Genomic DNA, 20509 nt, shown 5'->3' with positions numbered 1-20509 from the left:
CCCCATAAATGTCAAGATGGTTCAAACCTATACAGCACTTTCTACATGGTATCAGTTGATCCTTGAGAAATTTACATATCCTTCTCTTGCCCATCGGTCGAAGTGCAGATTGTTTTACTTTAGCCCACTCCCTGGTCAGCCATTTCTCTCTAAGTCTTTCTTTCCATGTTCAGGTAAATATAGGGCAATATCCACCAATCTGCTAGTGGATGAGATACCAGTTTCCTGTCTACAATCACCTCCAGTTTCTCTAGCAGATTCTTTTGTAAACTTTTTCACTTAAGTTGGTGTGGGATGGAGCATAAAAAGGAAAAGCCACAATACTTACTAGAATCCTAAGAAGACACAGTTTCGGTGATTTGAAGTTCCTCCTCTTCCCAAGCATTGTGCTTATATGGTTGAGAGTGTGGAGTTGGAAGTTTTGGCTATGATAGGTTTAGTTTTACTTTGGACTTTACTCAGCATTGCCGCAGTCTGGCTGGGCACAATTCAGGAGCCACTTGTCAAAAGAAACTAACTTTATTTTTAGAACCACACAAGATAAACAAAACAGCTCCTCAGGAAAAAACCCTCAGAGCCCAACTGCCACCACCGGCTTCCCACAAGCCACACACACCCAACAACCTCTTCCTCCCACAATCCTCCTGCTCTTGAGGCCGATTGGCTGGGTCGCATGGGCGGAGCCAAAAAAGTCCCCCAATGAGCAGCTCCGTGGTCTGAAAGGGCAGGGAAACAGCCCAATGAGCATCACCGCAGAGGAGCCAATCAGCTAGATGTTGCTGGGGCTTCTGTGAGCCAATCATCAGCTGGCAGTCTGAAAGGGCAGGGATACAGCTCAATGAGCATCTCCACAGAGGAGCCAATCAGCTAGGTGTTGCTGGGGCCACTGTGAGCCAATCATCAGCTGGCAGTCTGAAAGTTTGCTGGAGCCCCTTCGGCTGTGGCTCTCAACATCTCCCCCTCTCTGTTTAAACAAGAAGCATGTGGCTTAGGGACCGTGTCTGCCTTAGGTTGTCCAATAGTACATATGGTCCTTACCCGTTATTGGATGAGCTGACCTCAAGGCGTCAGCCTCCTGTCTTAGGTTGGTACCATAGTAATTGGATCTTACCCGTCATTGACTACCAGTCCAGTATACAGCCACACCTGTGTAGAGGTCTTCGTACCAGCGGGGGGGGGGGTGAGGTTCTTTGCCTCACCTCTGTTGGCCCCCAAATTTTAGCTGAACGATCATGACAAATAGAAGGGAGGAAGATACACCAAGCCAGCTGACGGCTCCTTTTGGAAAAATTGTACCACCGATGACACCATCAGCATAAATACCCCAACACTACCAGAAGTTGCTGCACCAACAGATAGTTCACAATGCATACAAGTGAGTTCACAATGCATATAAGTGATACATAGTCCAGGCAAGTTCTGCAAGCAGTTCAGTGATGGCTATAGCAGAAGCTGTAGATTGGTTTTATCTTTGTCTTCATGCACTGGGATGAAGATAGGAATTCTGACAATAATGGCTAAAGAAAAATTATATAACATTATATAACATTCCAGAAGGCACTAAAAGAAAACAATTTTCTTAACAATTTACATTGTCTTCACTGAAGATAGGAATTCTGGCAATAATGGCTAAAGAAAAAATTATGTAACATTCCAGAAAGCACTAAAAGAAAACAATTTTCTTAACAATTTACATTGTCTTCACCGGTACTGGGATGAAGATAGGAATTCTGACAATAATGGCTGAAGAAAAAATTATGTAACGTTCCAGAAGGCATTAAAAGAAAACAATTTTCTTATCAATTTACATTATCTTTAAGAGAATTATTAAATATAATGAAAAGGAAAGGTGAAAGTAAACAAACAGATCTGTTAATCTCCTTATTTGTTCACATTTTAAAACAATCTTCAACAGCTGTTTACCCAATTTAAATTAAACCATTTAAATCACGTGAATAAAAAAAAAAATTATTTGGATCCATTTTTTCATGAGCGCTCATCATATATGACATATGGACATACGTACATTCAAACACAAAACACAAGTGTGCACACATAATACATATGACACATAACATAATAGTAAAGGCCTTATAACTTTTTACAGGTGAAATCTCCATTGCAATGTTTAAAAACTCTATAGTCAAAAAATAGGACTGATCAGCAAAACATTAACCTAGGTCTGTATGAGCTCAAAAAAAAAAAATATGGGAAAGGGCAATAATAAAATAGATATTGAAAAAAGCATTCTGGTTCTGTCGCAGATGTAAGAATAACCAAACTGGAGTTCTGGATATCACATCTTCTTTTTGGTCTGTAGAAATCGTTTTAGTTAATCTGTCTGGAATCCAAATTAGTTGCTGTTCTCCCTGTGGAAACACATAAACAGACCCCCGACTCCAGGCAATCACTGGGTCAGAACCTTAGTTAATCTCTCTGGAATCCAAATCGGCTGCTGTTCTCCCTGTGGAAACACACAAACAGACCCCCGACTCCAGACAATTACTGGGTCAGGACCTTTCCATTGTCCTGTTAGAATATCCTTCCAAAGTACCTTGGGCTTATATACATTTTTTGGACACATATGCCTTTCCGCAGCACTAAGCCCTGATGAATCCAAATTTAAAAAGTTTAGAGTAAAAAGGGTTATTTTAAGTTTATCTTTGGGGAATATATACCCCTTCCCAATTCCTTCTTTTTGCTTTAATAAGTACATTTTAATAGTTTGATGAGCTCTTTCAACTATGCCTTGTCCCTGTGGATTGTATGGGATTCCTGTTATATGAGTAATGCCAAATGATGAGCAAAATTGTTTAAAAGAGGTAGAAGTATAACCAGGGGCATTATCTGTTTTTAACTGTTTTGGAATGCCCACAGTGGCAAAATTTTGTAAGCAATGAGCTATAACATCTTTAGTTTTTTCTCCGGCATGAAGGGAGCCCATCAAAAATCCAGAAGAAGTATCAACTGTAACATGCAAATATTTTAATTTTCCAAATTCTGGCAAGTGTGTGACGTCCATCTGCCAAATATGGTTAGGTATCAATCCTCTAGGATTGACTCCAAGATTAACTTGTGGTAAAAAGGTCACACAATTTTGACATTGTTTTATTATTTGTCTAGCTTGTTCCTTAGTTATTTTAAAACGCTTTTGTAAAGTATTAGCATTGACATGGAACTTTTTATGAAAATTTATAGCTTCTTCTAGTGTAGAGAAAATATGTATGTCATGTGTAGTTTTATCTGTTAAATCATTGCCCAAACTAAGGGCTCCAGGCAATCCTGTATGTGCCCTGATATGTCCTATAAAGAATGGATCTTTTCTGTCCCAGATTAGACTTTGTATAGTGGAAAGCAAAGAGAAAATAGTGGAGGAAGGGGAAATCCTACCAGCATCTTCAAGGGATACTATAGCATTAACTATATACTGACTATCGGAAAATAAATTAAATACAGAATTTTTAAACATCACAAAAGCCTGTAATACTGCCTTAAGCTCTACCTTTTGAGCTGATTGTTTGGGTACTAAAAATGTAAAAGTTTGATCAGGTGTAACTATTGCTGCTGTACCATTATTTGATCCATCAGTGAATATATTTGGAGCATTCCCAATAGGTGTTTTTCTTGTCATTTTTGGAAAAATTACAGGATGCGATGACCAAAAAGACAATAAAGGATTAGATGGTAAGTGGTTATCAAATGAAACATTAGATTTGCACATGATTATTGCCCAAGTATTTAACTCATTAGCTAACTCATCAATTTGATTCATAGTATATGGAGTAATAATTTTATTGGGAGAAATTCCAAACACTCCCTTTGCTGCTTTTATTCCTTTGAGTATTAATTGTCCTACAGCCTCAGGATACCTAGTAAGAATAGTGTTAGGAGAATAAGATAAATGTATCCATAATAATGGGCCTTCTTGCCAAAATACTCCTGTAGGAATATTTTTTGTTGGTAGTACAATAAATAATAAAGGCAAACTTATATCAATTCTATCCAAATGCATATTTTCCATATATGTTTCAATGATTTTTAATGCCTTTTTTGCTTCAGGCGTTAACATTCGGGGTGAATTTGGATCTGATGGACCTTTTAGGATATCAAATAAAGGTCCCAACTCTCCTGTTGGTATACCTAGATAAGGCCTTATCCAGTTTATGTCTCCTAATAACTTTTGAAAGTCATTAAGTGATTTGAGTTGATCTACTCGTATTTGAATTTTTGGTGGACGGACCATGGTTGAGGATAATAGAACTCCTAAATAATTAATTGGAAAATTTAATTGTACTTTATCTATTGCTATCTCTAGATTATAATTTTTTAATAAGTTTGTAAGTGTGGCATAACAGTCCAGCAATGTGTTTTTAGCTTTGTGTGCTAATAATACATCATCCATATAGTGAAATATTTGTAGTTCAGGATTTTGATTTCTAAGTGGCTGGATTGCTTTGTTAACATAAATTTGACACATAGTTGGGCTGTTAGCCATCCCTTGAGGGAGTACTTTCCATTCATATCTCTGATCAGGCCCTTCATGATTCAGTGCAGGGATAGTAAATGCAAAACGTGGACTATCCTCAGGATGAATTGGAATTGAAAAAAAACAATCTTTAATATCTATAACTAAAACATACCAAGTTTTTGGCAAAGCAGACAATTGAGGAATCCCCGATTGAGCAGGTCCCATAATAACCATCTCATTATTAATGGCTCTTAAATCTTGCAATAATCTCCATTTACCAGATTTCTTTTTGATGACAAAAATGGGAGTATTATGGGGAGATACAGAAGGTTGTATATGTCCTTCTGCTAATTGTTGTTTGACCAGATCATGGGCTGCTAGTATCTTTTCTTTAGTCAGGGGCCACTGAGGAACCCATACTGGTCTTTCTGATTTCCAAGTAATTTTTATTGTCTCAGTGGCCCTTTCTGAAAATCCAACCCATGTCTGTCTGTTCCTTGATCTATTTGTATTGGTGCTGCTATACCTTGTTCTTGTTTTCCTAATCTTTTTCCTTTCCTAAAACCTTGTCTAGTCATAATAGTGGGTGCATTTTGGTTGATGTTATTTGTTAATGTCAAACCTAATTGATCTAGGACATCTCGTCCCCATAAATTTATAGGAAGATAATCCAATACATATGGCTGTATAGTTCCTTCACATCCTTCAGGATCCTTCCAATCTAATACCATTGCACTTCTATGGGGATTAGTCGCCACTCCTAGGCCTCGAAGCGTTTGAGTGGCTTGTTGTAATGGCCAATGTTTTGGCCATTCTTGACGAGAGATGATGCTAAGGTCTGCACCTGTATCCAGTAGCCCATTAAATTCATGTCCTTGAATATTTAGTTTTAGCATGGGGCGAGAATCTAAATTTAAAGACAGCATAGCCCAATCTACACCTGTGGAGCCTAATCCCTTGGAACCTCTTTCTATAGCACGACTGGAAAATTTATCATGTAGGCTTGGTATTATTAGTAACTGTGCTATTCTATCTCCTGGTGAAATTACTGATATACCATTTGGAGAACTGGCTATAATTTTTATTTCACCTTCATAATCTGGATCAATTACCCCAGGACTTATCATAAGTCCTTTTAGAGTAGAAGAGCTGCGTCCCAATAATAAGCCTACTGTTCCTTTGGGAAGAGGTCCTTTCACCCCTGTGGGAATGATTTGAACTCCCATCTCTGGAGTTAGTACTGATCTGGCGGAGGCGCAGATGTCCAACCCTGCGCTCCCTCTGGTTTGTCTGATGAGGGATCTGATGGACAATGTGTCCTGGGCACTACCCTGATGGGGTTGCTGGGTTCCTCCAGTGCTCCGTATATTTGTGGTTTTGGGCCCCGGAGCATTGGGCCCCCCTGTCCATTTTTTGGCAATGGAGCCCAGTACCTTTCTCCACGATATCGTGGATAAACACTTGGTCCTTGTTCGTTTTTTGATAATGGAGTACCCTCTATGGTGGTTTGAGAACGGCATTCATTAGCCCAATGTCTCCCTCTACGGCATCGTGGGCAAATACCCGGTATTCTACTCCTTTGATACCTAGTTTTGTTAAACCCTCCTCCTATGGGGCAATTCCTTTTAAAATGTCCTGTTTGTTCACAATTGTAGCATGTTCTTGGCCTGGAATCTAAAGCCTGTTTTACTGCAGCTGCCACAATTTGCCCTTGTTCATTAATGTCTCTGGCATCTAAAGCCTGTTTTACTGCAGCTGCCACAATTTTCCCTTGTTCATTAATGTCTCTGGCATCTAAAGCCTGTTTTACTGCAGCTGCCATGACTTGCTCTTGTTCATTAATGTCTCTACATAATTTAATATATGTGTTTAAATCTTCATGTTTCCATGGTCTAATGATATCTCTGCACCAACGATTCGCTTGGTCATAAGCCAGTTGTTTTATTAATGGCATTGCTTGTTCTGTATTCCCAAAAACTCTGGTAGCTGTTTGAATAAGCCTATCTACAAATTCAGCATAAGATTCATTAGTTCCTTGTATTATCTTAGATAATTGACCTTGTAAACCTCCATGTCCTTGTAAAGTCTTCCATGCCTTAACTGCATCTACAGCAATTTGTAAATATACACCAGGATCATATGCAATTTGTTGCTGCTGATCCTCATAAGGTCCCTTTCCTAACAACATATCTAGATTTCTCTGAGGATAACCAGCTGCTGCATTTCGCCTAGCTGTCTCCTTGCAAAATTCCTCATTGGCAACCTTCCATAACAGGTATTGTCCTCCATTTAGCACAGCTTTACACATATTAGCCCAATCTGCTGGCGTCATGTTCAAGTTGGTAATGGATTCGACCAAGCTTACAGTGAAGGGTGCTTGAGGACCATAGGTTGTCACAGCCTCTTTTAGCTGCTTCACTGTTTTGAAATTTAAAGTATGGTAAACTCGCTGCCCTCCTACCTCAAATACAGGGCATGTTAATACTTGAGATCCTGTCTCAGGATCTGAACTATCCACTGCGGGGGTTGGGGGCCTCTCAGCATATGAAGGTGGCCTTGTCAGTTGGACACTTACGTCCTCTGGTGATAGAAAGGTGTTAGTAGCAGTCTCCTTTTGTAACTTTCCCCCTGATGGCTTTTTCTGCTCTAAACTTTCTTTCTCTGTCTGATTAGCTCGAAAGACCTTCTCTTTTCCTTGAATCTTTTCCTCTTTCTGACTAACTTGAGAGACCTCCTCATTTACTTGAATCAATATGTCTTCTCCTTCCTCTACCTTTGTCTGAATTGAAGGTTTTGGACTAAGCAAACAAGATACGAACGTCCACAATGGCAATGTGCCAGCTGGCAGAGTTCCTGGGCTGTTCTTTTCTATTCTTTTTAAATCTTCACCATGATGGTTCCATTGTGATATATTTAACAACTCCTCCTTAAAAAGCCATGGGCTACATTTTTGCATTGTATCAACGTATGCCCTGACTGCTCTTGATTTTACTGGGATGCCTCCTTCCTCTAACAATTTACTTAACACTCTTTCGGTTTGTTTTTTACTAATTTCTGATCCCATATTTCTACTATAATACAACCCAACAAGATGACGCCAAACAAAACCGAGACAGAATGAAATAAAAATGGAACCACACAAAATCATTATAACCTTTCTATCCTCCTTACATGTGCATCCGTCCTTTCTCCCTATCTGTTCCTCAGACGTAAATAGTTTTTCCTCAGAAGTGAGCGGTTTTTCTTCCGTCTCACTCATCTCCAGGGACAGGCAACTTAAAACAAAAATGAAGCAAAACAAAAGAGGAATCTTAAAATGGCTCCCCATCCTCTCACCCTGCCCTCAGGGGCGAGCGGTTTACTTACCCTCAGTCGCTCCCCGTGCGAGCCACCAAATGCCGCAGTCTGGCTGGGCACAATTCAGGAGCCACTTGTCAAAAGAAACTAACTTTATTTTTAGAACCACACAAGATAAACAAAACAGCTTATACAATTCATCCTGAGGATAGTCCACGTTTTGCATTTACTATCCCTGCACTGAATCATGAAGGGCCTGATCAGAGATATGAATGGAAAGTACTCCCTCAAGGGATGGCTAACAGCCCAACTATGTGTCAAATTTATGTTAACAAAGCAATCCAGCCACTTAGAAATCAAAATCCTGAACTACAAATATTTCACTATATGGATGATGTATTATTAGCACACAAAGCTAAAAACACATTGCTGGACTGTTATGCCACACTTACAAACTTATTAAAAAATTATAATCTAGAGATAGCAATAGATAAAGTACAATTAAATTTTCCAATTAATTATTTAGGAGTTCTATTATCCTCAACCATGGTCCGTCCACCAAAAATTCAAATACGAGTAGATCAACTCAAATCACTTAATGACTTTCAAAAGTTATTAGGAGACATAAACTGGATAAGGCCTTATCTAGGTATACCAACAGGAGAGTTGGGACCTTTATTTGATATCCTAAAAGGTCCATCAGATCCAAATTCACCCCGAATGTTAACGCCTGAAGCAAGAAAGGCATTAAAAATCATTGAAACATACATGGAAAATATGCATTTGGATAGAATTGATATAAGTTTGCCTTTATTATTTATTGTACTACCAACAAAAAATATTCCTACAGGAGTATTTTGGCAAGAAGGCCCATTATTATGGATACATTTATCTTATTCTCCTAACACTATTCTTACTAGGTATCCTGAGGCTGTAGGACAATTAATACTCAAAGGAATAAAAGCAGCAAAGGGAGTGTTTGGAATTTCTCCCAATAAAATTATTACTCCATATACTATGAATCAAATTGATGAGTTAGCTAATGAGTTAAATACTTGGGCAATAATCATGTGCAAATCTAATGTTTCATTTGATAACCACTTACCATCTAATCCTTTATTGTCTTTTTGGTCATCGCATCCTGTAATTTTTCCAAAAATGACAAGAAAAACACCTATCGGGAATGCTCCAAATATATTCACTGATGGATCAAATAATGGTACAGCAGCAATAGTTACACCTGATCAAACTTTTACATTTTTAGTACCCAAACAATCAGCTCAAAAGGTAGAGCTTAAGGCAGTATTACAGGCTTTTGTGATGTTTAAAAATTCTGTATTTAATTTATTTTCCGATAGTCAGTATATAGTTAATGCTATAGTATCCCTTGAAGATGCTGGTAGGATTTCCCCTTCCTCCACTATTTTCTCTTTGTTTTCCACTATACAAAGTCTAATCTGGGACAGAAAAGATCCATTCTTTATAGGACATATCAGGGCACATACAGGATTGCCTGGAGCCCTTAGTTTGGGCAATGATTTAACAGATAAAACTACACATGACATACATATTTTCTCTACACTAGAAGAAGCTATAAATTTTCATAAAAAGTTCCATGTCAATGCTAATACTTTACAAAAGCGTTTTAAAATAACTAAGGAACAAGCTAGACAAATAATAAAACAATGTCAAAATTGTGTGACCTTTTTACCACAAGTTAATCTTGGAGTCAATCCTAGAGGATTGATACCTAACCATATTTGGCAGATGGACGTCACACACTTGCCAGAATTTGGAAAATTAAAATATTTGCATGTTACAGTTGATACTTCTTCTGGATTTTTGATGGGCTCCCTTCATGCCGGAGAAAAAACTAAAGATGTTATAGCTCATTGCTTACAAAATTTTGCCACTGTGGGCATTCCAAAACAGTTAAAAACAGATAATGCCCCTGGTTATACTTCTACCTCTTTTAAACAATTTTGCTCATCATTTGGCATTACTCATATAACAGGAATCCCATACAATCCACAGGGACAAGGCATAGTTGAAAGAGCTCATCAAACTATTAAAATGTACTTATTAAAGCAAAAAGAAGGAATTGGGAAGGGGTATATATTCCCCAAAGATAAACTTAAAATAACCCTTTTTACTCTAAACTTTTTAAATTTGGATTCATCAGGGCTTAGTGCTGCGGAAAGGCATATGTGTCCAAAAAATGTTATTTTTATAGTATTATGTATTCTTGTGGGTGCTCAAATACTCAGTTGTCAGTGCAGTGTTATCGTTACATCAAATTTCGCTGATTTCACTTTACCTCTCCTTTTTATTTTTTTTTACCTTTCCTTTCATATGCATTGTTAAGGCTACCTCTTTTTTTTAAATAAAAAAAAAATTTGTAGTTGTAGATGGACAGCATGCCTTTGTTATTTGTTTATGTGGTGCTAAGGATGGAACCCAGTGCCTCATACCCTCATATGTGCTAGCAAGTGCTCTGCCACTGAGCCATAGTCCCAGCCCAAGGTTACCTCTTGACAACAGTCTGACCACAATCATAATTTGGAATGCAAAGATGATTCTAAAAAGTATGTTTACATATCATTTCATTCATTCAATTATTCATTACCTCAGGCATTGGAATGGATGCTGCATATATAGTAGTTAACAAAACAAATAGTTCTTTTTCTACTTATCATGTGGTAATAGGAATGATAGTTAATAAATAAGAAAACAAGTTTTAAATACATGTAATTAAAAAAAGTATTATGGGGTAAATAGTGGACACAATAAAAGAGATTTTCTATGGGTACTAAATAGGGAGGTGGGAGATTTACTTAAACAGTAGTTGTATCTTTGAGATATAAATGGTGATGAGCCAGCCATGAGATAAGGTGGGGTGGTAGGTCAGGCAATGGAATGACAGGTACTAAAGCCTGGGAGCAGAGAGATTAGTAAGGAATTAAAAAGAAGTTTCTGGGTGGGTGTTATAGAAAAGGGAGAAAATTATAGGACATGAGATTGGAGAACTAGGTAGGGGTCAGATCCAAATGGTATAATGGTCACGATTATAGTCTGGATGAAATGGGAAATGAATGATAAAAGGATATTAAAAAGAAACATAATGTCATTCCACTTATATATTCAAAGTAACATTATTTTTTAAAAAATATTTATTTTGGGGGGCTGGGGATGTGGCTTAAGTGGTAGCACGCTGGCCTAGCATGTGTGAGACACTGGGTTCGATTCTCGGCACCACATAAAAATAAATAAAGATAGTGTCCAACTAAAACTAAAAAATAAATATAAAAAAAATATTTTTTAGTTTTAGTTGGACACAATATCTTTATTTATTTTTATGAGGTGCTGAGGATGGAACCCGGGGCCTTAAACATGCTAGGCAAGCGCTCTACTGCTGAGCCACAATCTCAGCTCCAAAAGCAATATTCTTGTTGCTTGGTAGAGAACAAATTGAAGGAGGGTATCTCTGAATCTGAAATGCCTAAGAAGAGACACCAAGTAGGTCATTGGACATATGTGTATGGAACCCAAAGGAGAGGTGTAGGCTCGAGTCAAAAAGTTTTGAGTCATTTTAACCTTTCCTAGGGTTCCAACAATAAATTGTAAAGATCTACAACCACCATCCTCAACACCCAAGAGATAATTCTCTGAAATGTCTATTCTCACAACTTATAGATAAGAACCCTGACACTCAGAGGAATTACTTGCTCAGTGTCCCCCAGCTTAGGAAGTTTTAGTCAGGATTTAAGCCTAAACTTTGACTATGAAGTCCACAATATCTTCTACTTCCCTATATTTTAATGGGACTAGAAAGAATATGAGTAATTGACTAAACCATACATTAAAAAGAAATTACTTTTGTTTTCTATTATGCATATCTTAAGCTTCTTATTTTCCAATTCACTCTAAATGGTGCTTGGCAACACTAGGAATGTCATTGACAGGACAGATGAGAGAGGTACTATAAAAGAATAGACACAATTTGTGACTGATGGAACATAGGAGATAGGGGAAGAATCTGAGCAAAGGAGATAAGGGAATTATAGAAAAAAAATCATTGATTAAAAAAATGGCGAACACTTTAATGGATTTCTTATGTGCCAGATATCATTATACACGCCCCCCCCCCAATCTTCTTCCAATTATCTCATGAGATGGACTTATTATTCTCATTTTATAGACGAAGAAATAAAAGAATAACAGGGAAGTTGAAAAGAGTTTGAAATGATTAGTTTAAGTGATAGCAAGGCATACATGGAGTGAACAGAATATCTGAATTACACAAAAAATTGTGTTTAGACTGGAGGACATTAATTTAGGATCTATGAAACCATGAGAACAGTATTTTTGTTTAATGGAAACAGGTGTGGGGAAGTTGGAAAAACCATTAGGAATAACTTTTTTTCTGGGAAAGAATATGGGGAGAAAAGAGTTTTGAACTGAACTATGGGAAATATATGAGCAGTGGCAGAGGACTGAGCAGAAAAATGAGATTATCAACAGGTCTTGTAAATAATTAAACACAGAATATGAAAAAGGGAGGAGTCAGATGAACATAGTTTGATTCTGGTGACTAAGAGGACAATGAAGCCACTCAAAAGGGCAAAGGTATTTTTGAAATATGTATACTAGAGGATGTGAAATATAGTGATCACTGTCTTCAGGATAAAATCCAAACATCAGACCCTAGAAACATTTAAACTCTCTTGTCTGGCTGCAACCTATTTCATCAGTATTATTCTCTTGCTACCTAACAGTATTAGGACTCTTAATTGCGGGTGACAGAAAACTTGTCACTGGTTCTAGCAATAAAACACATCCAAGAATTTATTATTTTAATTGAAATTTCCAGAGCAACCTAGTTTACAATGGTTTCCGTGACATCAAACATGACTTTAGGCCAAATATCCATCTTTGAATCTGCACCACTCCCACCCCCGCCCCCGCCCCAGGGTACTTTCTCATTAATCACACATGAAAAGCTGGCTCCAGTCCCCCATTCTTCCAGATTCAGATCCACTGGAAAAGAGGTAACATCCAAGATCAACTCAAATATACTTTCTCCCTGATGTCCTTTCCAGACCATATGGACTGGGTAGCGGGAGGATAGTTCTCCAAATGAAATTATCAGAATGGGAGTGAATGCGGAACAAACAGAAACATCTATTAAAATTCCTTCTACTAAATGGAGTAATTAATAAATCACGCTTTTCCACTTCCCAAAGACAAATACTCAGGAGAAAGATCAGGGATCTGGATTAAGTTCTTCAACTCTGACGTTCTTTTTTCAAGTGGACCAATTGTATTTCAAGCATCAGGGGAAGTAATTTCACCTCTCTCCCCAGGTAAGCTGTAAATATTCACACGCTGTTCTAACCCCCCCCCCCCCCCAAAAGAGCAAATTACGACCCTGGTCCATCCTCTTTGCGTGTCCACCTCCCCATCCCTGCACCCACGTCTTCCATTACACTGTCACTTGGTTTTCACTAAAAGGCCAGCGGGGAAACTACAAATGAGCAAATACATCCAGACCTCTTGCCCCACTGCTGCGGCTGAGGTGCCGGTCGTGTCTCCCCAGCCCAACCACCAGCCAGTAAGAAGCACTCGAAGACGCGCGCCTCCAGGGTCATTGGTGGTCCAGGAATTTTCGCAACCTCCAGGAGAGGAAATCAGAGTGCTGAGGCGTGTCCATCCAACACTGGAAAAGCCTAGCCTGGCATCAGCAAAGCTCTGCTTTTCGAGGAAGGGAGCATCTCCTTTCTGGCCTCTGGATCTCTTACCCATCAGGAAGCTATTTCTTCACCTCCTTGCCCAGCATCCAGGGTGAAAGTCAAAGAAGCCCCGACCTACCGCTAAAGCTCCCCGGTCCCGACTCCCAGGCTTTCCATAACCGGTGCCCTCCCGGGAGGCTCAGGGAAGGGGGCGCCGGGAGATCCCGGTTTCCTTCGGCGACCGCAGAGCGCGTACACTCACGGCCCGAGGGAGCGGGAGTCTCGGGCGCCCGGGATTCCCTGGCGCAGCTCCGCGCTGTCTAACGGGGCAAGTCGCATGCGCACCGGGACGCGCCGGGGAAAGCGAGAGCGAGGGGAGGGGCGAACGCAGAGCCTCGGCTGACCGCGGAACCCGGGGGTCACTGACAACGCATGCGCTGGGAGGGAGCGCAATCACGGACTTCTCTTGCGGCTACCGCTTTAAAAAAGGAAACCCCGGGCAGCGAGAGCGCGAAGTAAATCTGGCCGCCGCCGCGTGCGCGCACCCGGTGAGTGGCGCCCCACCGGGTGGGCCCGGGCCTGACGTCCACCGGTTGGCTTGTCCCGGTGGCGCATGCGTGCTGCCGGTGCCGGTGGAGGAGGGGAAGGGAGGGAGGGGGAGGAGGAGCGGGCGGCAGTAGCGGTGAATTTTTGGGGGTGGGTGGGGGCGCCACTCGCAGCACCAGGTGCTGCTGGCGCTGGGAGCCACGGTGTCTCCTGGACGCAGCCGGTTGGCGGTTCCGAGTAGCCGCAGCCTGAGTCTTGGGTGGGGGAGGGAAGCAGCCGGAGCCGCCGCAAGCCACACGGTGAGGGCGCGGGCAAGGGGAGGGAGCGGGGGGCGGTGTGTGGGGCCGGGGGGCGGCGGCCAAGGAGGGGAAGGCGGGAGCTGAAGCCCAAGTTTTGCGTCTTGCTTAGCGTGCCTCTTCCCGGGAGTTGGGGCGGAGGCCCTCGGGGGCCTCGGGGCTTCGGGGGCAGCTGGGGTTACCTGCGGGGCAGGGGCGGGATTGGGGTGCGCGGCGGGCCCCGGTGACCGGAGGGTGACCGGGTTCCAGCCGGTTCCAGCGGCCGTGCGACCGGGAAAGCTAGCCTGGTGCCGAGAGGGCTTTCGCCCGGGACCCGCTAGGCCTTGTGACCCACTTTTATTCCTGTCACCACTCGGGCACGTTTGGAGCGGCGCCCAATGGGGCGCTGGGGCGGCCAGCTCCTCCGGGGAACCCCCTCCCTCCTGGCGTCCCGGCCGCGCGTCGCCGTCCGCAGTCCGAGCGGCCGCTGCCGCCGCCCGTGGGCTGGTTCCGTTAGTGGTCGTGGTTCCGGGGCTCGGTCCCTGGGGAGCGCGCGGCGCGGGACGTCGGACTTGAGCTGCGCGCGGCTGGAGGGCGCGGCGCCGGGCTTCCCTTCTGCCCTGACGGGCGCCTCGAGCTCCGATTCGCCGCGGCGGCTGGCGTTTCTGGATCCCTTTCCGCCTGCGAAGCTGGCTTCCCTGGAGATGGTCCCGGCGCTCCGGCCGCTGGTGTGTACTGTCTAACACGTAGAGCCGCAGTGTATTTTCGGGAGGGTGTTTTTCTTTGGCGTTGAAGTCGTTCTGTTGAGAATAGACGGTAGAATCCTGAAAGATGAAAGCCGTGGCCTCTGACCTGGCAGATGACAGATAAGTCGGGCTGTGGTTTTTCGCTCTTAGAATGTCATGCTTAGTAGGCTTTCTAGCCTTCTTAAAAAAATGTTTTCTTTCTCTTACAGTGAAAGAAAAGCACAAGAAGAAACTTTTACAGTCATTTTGATTTGACTAGTACGCGGATCCCCCAAATCAAAGTAAAGGTAATTTCACTTTAAGATTGCTTTAAGTGATCAGCGGACAGACTTGTGGAATTATTTCTCCCCTCCTACCTGTTTGGAAATTAACATTCTTTTAAAAAAGATGCGATTTATAGAATGAATGGCTTTTTCTGAAACATCCCTCAAAACGACACCTCAAATCTGGTTTGTTTTAAAATCTCACTCGAGGAAGGAAACTAATTCCTGTGTTAAGTATTTGACCCAACAGAATGTCATTAAAGGTTAGCCTGAAGAAGGCAGACTGAAAATGTGGTAGAACTAGTCACAATCAACTATGGAAAAAGAATGAGGAAACTTTCTGTGTACTGACGTGGAAAGATCTCAAAAATTTGTCATAGAGCAAAAAAACCAACAACAACAACAACAAAACCCAGAAACCAAGTTGTAGAACAATGTGTTGGGCGAGTTGTAATAACAGCCTAAACTTGCATTTGTTCTCCTATTAATAGAGTAACTAGGAGGATACCAGAAAACTAATAATGATAGGAAGGGTGGGATATAGATGTACCATGTGTATGTCTAGAGTTTTAAAATTTTGGGACTATATTAGGGACTAATAAACCAGGTTAAACAAAACTCCACCTTGAAATAATTTAGGTGGTTTTTGTTGCCTAATTGATGGTGATTTTGGCCATTTTCCATATGGTTTTTCTTAGTGTTAAAATAAAAAAAACTGAGACAAAAAAACATTTTAGAGATGTTGATTTGCCTTGTTAAGGTAATTAATAACGATGTTTACCTTTGGCACAACAGTTGGGTTATGCTGCTTTCTTCAGAGTATACTTTGTGTTACCCCTTTTTTTCAGGAATTAGAGTTGTATAAAGTTTTGCTTTTATTGACTTCAAAATTTGAACACTCCATTGTAATGATAATAAAATGTTAATAAATTTAATTGTCTAAATTAGGGTGCTTTTCAGGTTGGGAAACTTTGCTTTAAGGAAATCAGTCATGAGTTGCAGTGAAATATAAATTTATGTGTGAGAGTGTGTGTGTGTTCACATATACACACATGCGTATTTATTTCTTATGAGAAATAAAACTGAGAAGCAATGTTATGTTGGCTATGAATTATTCTAAGCATTGTGTTAATGATTTTTTAGTTTTGCCAGTCTCACCTTTTTAATGAAGTTAAGACTGAAAAACAGGATTGTCAGAGTGGATATAATTTTAGGGAGGGCCTACTCAAACTCTTTCTGTGACTTAATATTATATAGTCAAAGTAGTTAATAGAGGTGGTTTAACAGTTGCTGTGTGCATCTTTAGTAATAATGATCTTTTTTATTTTGTAGGCTAGGATAGTAGCCACAGTAGTACAGAATGACGCTTTTCATTTGAACTCCATGTATGTAGATCTTTTCAATCTTTTTAACAAATGAAATAACATTTCAAAATTTGATTTTTAAAATTACAGAAGTGACACTTATGAAAAATTAAAACAATATAGTGTATTTATAATAAGCAAAAACCCTCTTTATACGTTTCCATTTCTGTCTCACATCTCTCTTTGGAAACAATCACTGTTATCATTTTGGTATATATCCTAGTTCTTTTTATTTACAGATATATCCTTTTTTAATCTTGCAAACTGAATTGGTGTGTTCATGATTTGTTCTGCCAGTTTGTCTCTATTCTGGACTTCTTTTTTTTTTTTTTTTTTCTTTCCTACCTACAGGACAGGGAAATGACCTGGAGTATGTCAGAAAGTTTAATATGTGATAAACCCCTTAGGATACTCATCTTTTTACTGGTGAGGGGCCAGTCGGTTTGGAGGTATTTATAGTTTGCAGGGAAATCAAACTGATGTGAGGTTTATCTGTATAGATTGAACTCATGTAGACTGAAGTCAGCACGAAGACTTAGATTCCATGATTTTTTTTTTTTTTTTTTTTTTTTTTTAATAGGACTCTTTGGAGTTCAACTTTTAGGGACTTCTTTAGTTTGGTTTATGCTTAACTGACAACAGATAAGTTGTACCCAACCCTTCCACTCTCACAGAACCTACCTCCTTGTTTTTTTTTTTTTTTTTTTTTTTTTAAACCAAGTTACAAAGAAGTTCCAAGTTATTTGAAACTTTTCAGGTGATAGAGATTGCAGAAAATTCAAAATATTAAAACTATTACTTACAACTATGTAGGGTACATAGAAAGGTGCAGTACAATTGACTCTGCAGTACAGTTGAGTTCCGTGATTAATTCTAATAAGATTAAAGAGCATGCACATTCATAGTAAAACAAGATTTGAAAAGATATTTTAGAAGAAAAAGGTACACTTGTACATTGCTGGTGGGATTGCAAATTCGTGCAGCCAATTTGGAGGGCAGTATGGAGATTGCTTGGAAAGCTGAGAATGGAACCACCATTTGACCCAACTATTCCCCTTCTCGGACTATATCCAAAAGACCTAAAAAGAGCATACTACAAGGACACAGCTACATCAATGTTCATAGCAGCACAATTCACAATAGCTAGATTGTGGAACCAACCCAAATGCCCTTCAATAGATGAATGGATAAAAAAAAATGTGGCATTTATACACAATGGAATATTACTCAGCACTAAAAAAACAAAATCATGGCATTTGCAGGGAAATGGATGGCACTAGAGCAGATTATGCTAAGTGAAGTTAGCCAATCCCTAAAAAACAAATGCCGAATGTCTTCTCTGATATAAGGGAGGTGACTCCAAACAGAGTAGGAAGGAAGAGCATGAGAAGAAGATTACCACTAAACAAGCAAGAGAGGTGGGAGGGAATGGGAGGGAGAAGGGGAATTGCACTGAAGATGGAAGGAGACCCTCATTGTTACATAAAATACATATATGATGGTATGAGGGGGAAGGGAAAAAGAAGAGAGTTAAGTGTCACAGTAGAATGGGAGAGAGAGGTGAGGGGAGGAGAGGGGGTAATAGGGAGGGCAGCAGAATACAACTGACACTAGGATTGCTGTATGTGTACACATGGATGTATAACCAGTGTGATCCTGCAATCTGTACACATGGAAAAATGAGAATTCATACCCTATTTGAATCAAATGTATGATATGTGAAGATCATTGTATTGTCTTGAGCAGCTAATAAAAAAATAAAATAAAAAAATGCAAAGTTTTTAAGGCTGAGATTATTGCCAGCCTTTTGATTTGTTTATGTTTAGTGTGTGTGGATTTTGAGGGAGAATATTCTACCTCAACCTTTTAAATAGGAAAGAAAGAATAGAACAAACTTGAAAAGTTCATATCTTAGCTCTTGATGTTAAGGAGTTAAGTTGCAGCATTATAGGAGGTATCTGTGAGACTGGTGGCTATTTTAATAGTATTTTTTTTAAAGCATTCCCACTGGAAAGAGACATTTGTTTTATTTGGTCATTAATTATATTAGTCTGTAATCTTTAGATTTCAGAATTGTTAGAAATATTAAATTGGGAAATGTAATGCTATCAGTTAATTGTTGTCTGTCTCAAATGTGTCAGGCAATGTTAGTATTTTAAAAAAAGTTGTTTTGTCCTATATCATTTTCTCCTCACATTTTTACTTCTGGTACTATGTCAAATAAAATGCTTATTTGCTGTTAATATTTTAATAAAAACATCATCATGGGGAGAAAATTAGTTCCACATTATAGCAAAACTTTTTTGTATGTGTCTGTTTCCTTCTAGTTTTTGTGGTTACATAAAGTGAAAATATTTTTTGAAGTATTGTTTCTTGTTGGCATTATACCATCGGACATTATATTTTCTCCTCTTCTGAGTCTAAAATTCCGGATGGAATTAGATAAATTATTTGTAGAATGCTTTCAAGTGTCAGAGAAATTTATCCTTTCTGATTGACTGTTTAACTATATGATATATATATATGTATATATTTTTAAAAAATATTTTTTAGTTGTTGATGTACGTTTATTTTTTATTTTTTTATTTATATGTGGTGCCGAGGATCGAACTCAGACACATGCCAGGCAAGTGCTCTGTCACTGAGTCACAAACCCAGCCCCAGACATTTATATTTTAGGTTCTTTTACCACCATTTGTTAATAACCCTGCTCTGTGTATTTTCCATGAATTAAGTGAAGAGATTCCTGTTTTTTTCAGTGTTTTTTATTATGCATATGTTGAATTATCTAAACTCATTCTGATAAATATAGTTTAACCGAGTTATTATTTTATTTGTATATTTCATAGAGAAGTAATTTTGCTTATTATTATTATTTTTGTGGTTCTAGAGTTTGAATCCAGGGCTTTCCTGCATGTTAGGCAAGCACTCTACAAACTGAATTACATCACCAGTTCTGCTTATTATTTAAAGACTTAGAAGTCTCCAGAGAAAAATCACTTATAAAAAGCAAATTTTTATGAAATGTCTTTGATTTTTAAAGTCTGCACTGCTGGATACTATTTACTTTTTGCTTTTCAAAAACTAAGGTCAAATATTAAGACAAAAATTCCTTAAATAATTTACATTTAAATTCTCACTACAAATAGTGGAAAATGAAAATACAGGTTCATGTTCAAAGGTTTTTGTATTAAAAAGAAAACACACATAAATGGGAATTGTACCAATGAAGGTTAAAATATTTACCTAGCTAAGAATTTATTATTTATGTTAAAATATGATTTCATGCAAATAGTTGATTTTCTTAATGTCCTCCCTTAATTATAAGAATAGTATATTCCAGTAGAAAACTTGGGAAACACTAAAAATACACAGTTTGAATTTTAAAAGTATCATTGGAAATCTTATCATCAAGAGAAGCCATTGTTAGTCTTTTGGACTATCTTCTTTATTGCATTTTGTTGAGCCATTATGTAAGTGTATATACAGTTACAGATGCAGGATGGCACAGGCCTGTAGTGCATCCACTATAGTGCAAATTATTCTATTAACTGTTAATCATTGTATATTTTTTAGAAGTAGTTGGACACAATACCTTTATTTTATTTGTTTGTTTATTTATATGTGGTGCTGAGGATCAAACCCAGAGCCTTGCACGTGCTAGACGAGCGCTGTACTGCTGAGCCACAATCCCAGCCCCTAATCAACGTATGTCACTATTTTTCTACATGATTTTTTGTTTTTCTTTTATGGTACTGGGGATTGAACCCAGTGGTGCACTACCAATGAGCTACATCCCCAGCCCCCACCTTTTTTTTTGT

The 20509-nt window shown here is 39.4% G+C and overlaps 1 protein-coding gene and 1 long non-coding RNA gene across 6 annotated transcripts in view; one reads left to right on the top strand and one right to left on the bottom strand.

Moving 5' to 3' along the window:
* Window positions 1-12724: 12724 nt before the first annotated feature.
* LOC143642098 (uncharacterized) lies at window positions 12725-14649 on the bottom strand. The gene is made up of 3 exons (XR_013155580.1): window positions 14519-14649; window positions 13316-13437; window positions 12725-12802 (listed from the first exon to the last, which is right to left on the bottom strand). It is a non-coding gene; the product is annotated as an uncharacterized LOC143642098 (long non-coding RNA).
* Window positions 13881-20509, top strand: part of Clock (clock circadian regulator) — a 114226-nt gene continuing 107597 nt past the window's right edge. For 3 of the 5 annotated variants that reach the window (XM_076865264.2, XM_076865260.2, XM_076865261.2), the window contains exons 1-2: window positions 14211-14339; window positions 15271-15348. The gene's annotated coding sequence lies outside the window, so the exon portion shown is untranslated. Of the gene's footprint in view, window positions 14043-14210; window positions 14340-15000; window positions 15044-15270; window positions 15349-20509 lie in introns of those variants that run through there. The other 2 variants (XM_076865262.2, XM_076865263.2) reach the window with 2 other exon arrangements.

Source organism: Callospermophilus lateralis, chromosome 8, assembly GCF_048772815.1.
Source record: "Callospermophilus lateralis isolate mCalLat2 chromosome 8, mCalLat2.hap1, whole genome shotgun sequence".
Lineage (NCBI taxonomy): Eukaryota > Metazoa > Chordata > Mammalia > Rodentia > Sciuridae > Callospermophilus > Callospermophilus lateralis.
The sequence above is the reverse complement of the archived record's forward strand: the minus strand, read 5'-3'. Positions and strand labels throughout refer to the sequence as shown.